Source organism: Trichosurus vulpecula, chromosome 1, assembly GCF_011100635.1.
Source record: "Trichosurus vulpecula isolate mTriVul1 chromosome 1, mTriVul1.pri, whole genome shotgun sequence".
NCBI classification, from domain to species: Eukaryota; Metazoa; Chordata; class Mammalia; order Diprotodontia; family Phalangeridae; genus Trichosurus; species Trichosurus vulpecula.
The window spans coordinates 262627422-262630856 of NC_050573.1; the positions used below are offsets into that span (position 1 = coordinate 262627422).

The following is a 3435-nucleotide window of genomic DNA, read 5'->3' on the forward strand; positions in this document are numbered from 1 at the left end:
CACTCTCTCCTGCAGGAAGCTGACTTGCCTTCCAACACCAGGCCCTGCTCCATATCTACAGCACTGATGTCTAGAGTCCTTGCTAGCAGAATCACCCACTTTATTTCTTTGTCCTGGAAGTGTGTTCCTTTACCCTCCCCAGAAACTGAGAAATTTCTCCTTTCTTTACTCACATCAGAGCAGGAAAGAGCCTTGTACACAAACGGTGTTCAGAAAAGGAGCATATGCTGGGTCAATAGCAAAGCGGTGGGTCTTAAACAGACTAACTGCCCACTACACCTGCCATTCCCTGTTGGAAAATATTGAAATTCTGAGCCTATCCTTAGGAAGGCATTGGGGCTGATGGAGAGTGTTTTGAGAGGGCTCTGATAGGGCAGATGGGATGTGGCCACAATTTGATACAAAAATATTACTTAATAAACTAGGGAGTAAGATGAATGTCACCTGAGAAGTTAAGATCACCAATCAGGTCATCCCATGACTTGTTCCATTAATAATAAGTTACGGAGAATATGGGAAAGGATGGATGCCATCAGAGATGGAATTAGGAGACCAAAAAAAAAGTCAAAATTGCTTAAATATCTCTGCCAAAGATCTGGCAAGTGCAAAATGAAGAAGAGATGCACAGAGAGAACCAAGACACTCAAAACAGAATTCTGGGGTTAGGTTGCCATGCCCCAAATTTGTCCCCTAGTATTTGAAGCATCTTGAACACCAGAGAGACAAGGGATGAATAGTAATAGGAGATGAAGTTATGGATTTGGAGAAGTTAGGAAGCTCTCAATGGCACCAAACACTATAGGGGAGGTCAGTGTGTAGGTGTGCATGTGTGGATGGGGGACTTGGAAGGGATGGACTTATGGATTGGGAGGGATGATAGCCTGTCAATCTCTCAAATGCTTTATTGAAATACCCACACAAAGCAATCAGGGTGTGTAGATGAACCTCTTTACTTATGAAACACATGGCAGTAAGCTGCTTCAGCTGTTGGTGAAATCAAATCACTGGTTTAATACCTGTGAGTTTCCTCCTGCTCCCAAAAGCTGAATCATTTGTTGCATCAGCTGTTGCTGAGGGTTGGTAGTGCCCCATGCTGGAGAGGTACTAGCTGGTGTGGATGGGGAAGGTATAGGGGGTTCTGACCTGCTCCTAACTTCCTGCAGATGGAGATGGAATTCAGGCTACCTCAAAGACCTGGCACCTCTGGCTACTGTGTCTAGAGCCCCTTTTAGGTCTATGGCAGGGGCGACATGACTCAGGGATTGCTAAGAATGGACAGTGTGTCTGGGTTTTGCAAATGATGTAGAAAGACAGGGAACTTGAAGTTGAGTTGCCCCTACAGCTGGTGTCTTCCCAGGAAAAAAAGGGACATCCACCATCATGTGAGCTGTGCAGTGAGGGTTCTGGGCAAGTATCTGCATGATACTTCATATGTATGGGTCAGAAACTATGTCTGGCATAAATTGGAGACTCTCTGAGATTTCCTGGACAAGCCCTTCATCTCAGGGCTATTAAACTTTCTGACCCTAGACTAGGTTGGAGATGGTTGGGAACTGCAGTCCTGGCTGGTCCTCCTCATTAGGCTGTAGAGGCTGAAACTTTCAAGGGGTTAAGTAGGGGCTCCTACTTCTCAGTTCATAGAGATTGGTGGGAGTAGTTACTCTCAGAGTTGCCAAACTTCCCCAGAAGCACTGAACATGGGTTTTGTACATGTGCAAACATGTAGCTCAAGGCACTGCATCCTTCAGGCATGCTCTCTAGGTTGGTCAGTGCTGGATTCTGGTTGCAATTCATCTATAGTATCATATTGGGGTTTTACCTGGTTCCATGTACAACCTCATTTACCTCTGGGTTATTGACATATTTCTCTCCATCAGTTGCTACATCTTTGGTTTGGTCATGACAATGTGTTGCAGCAGGTCAGGGTTGGCATCATTTCTTGGACAAAGGAGTTCTCCATGATCTGGGAAAATATCTCAGATTTGAAAATCAGGTGCCTCTGCATCTGCTGCTTTAATTGACTGAGCTAAGGTCTAGGCTGCCAAAACCTAGGATACCCTAAAACAAGAGAGTATGGATGGATGCATGATCACTAGGAAGTCCATTTCCAAACCTAGAGTTGAACTACCTCCAGTGTTGTTCTGGTTTCCACTAGCAGCATCAGGACCCATGCTGCTTGATATGCATAGCTGAGCAGAGGCAGTAGTCTAGCTTCCCAGCCACACAGGATCTTTCTTCAAACAATGTAAAGAAGTTTTCTCACAATTCCCATAATTAATGCTTGATTACAAGACAAAAATTTGACCCATAATTGAAAAGAAAGGGAACTGAGCTAGATGCAAATTTGAGTCACAAGATGGAATCAGTGTTGTTCATTCAAATCTCAGAATCATCTCAATTTTACAATTGCTATTGTTATTCACGGTTCAGACAACCTTTACTCTGACCAATTACATGTCCTTAACTTCTACACATTTTGTCAACCTCTTCCTCTTCACTTTATTTTTGTACAGTTGGAGTTTGTGCATTTTACTGTATGTTTGAGAAGGCTTCACCCTGAACTTTAAATTTTTCAGTAGCAGCTAGCTATTCCTGCTGAGAGAGATCCTCAATCTTGGCTTCCCCAAAGACTATGTAGCTATCTGAAGCTGGCTCTTGTAGATTTCTGGCTTTGTGATGACAAAGAAGATATTCTTAGATTTCCACATGGTTTCTCTAGTAACCTCTGTCACTTCTCAAGTCCCAGTTTCAACATATCCTTTTGTTCCTTCTTTTCACTTAGACTCTATTTTGCTTGACAGACCAATTGTTCATTCATCTCAGCAGCTGCTGTCATTTGGGCCCGTTTCATGATTGCCCTGTAGAATCCTGCTCCACATGCTCCTGTACTGATTCATCATTGTCACATTCTATTCCAGACCCTTTCACAGACCAGGGCTGTGGCAATTCTTGCTCTATGACTGGGACACTTTGTGTTTCTTCACCACACATTTTGAGAGTGGAACAAGGATCCAAGATAGCTGCTCCCCCAATCCCTCCTATTCCCAGTGACTTCCCATTGTTGATCATTTTTTTTTAATTTATTCAATATATAGCTTACTTTGGGTGTGTATACAGGCATAAATATTTATATATGTCTATGAGTATGTATGTAATGTAGGTACATGTATGCATATACTGAGTGTTTATACATTTATGTATATATGCATTACGTGTATGAATGTTTGCATGTTTTCTCTCACATTAGATTGTAAGCTATTTGAAGGCAGGTATTATTTTTTGCCTCTTTTTGTATTCTCATTTCTTAGGAAAATTTTTGGTATATGGTAGGTACTTAATAAAAGTTTATTGATTGATTCATATCATTCCCCTCCATCCTCCAGAATTTTCATCTCATTTGTTAAAAAAATTTACGTCTTGTTTTCATTGCTTGCT

At 42.1% G+C, this 3435-nt stretch overlaps 1 pseudogene; it reads right to left on the bottom strand.

Moving 5' to 3' along the window:
- Positions 1–2450: 2450 nt before the first annotated feature.
- On the bottom strand, positions 2451–2991 carry LOC118834690 (annotated as a pseudogene).
- Positions 2992–3435: the final 444 nt, after the last annotated feature.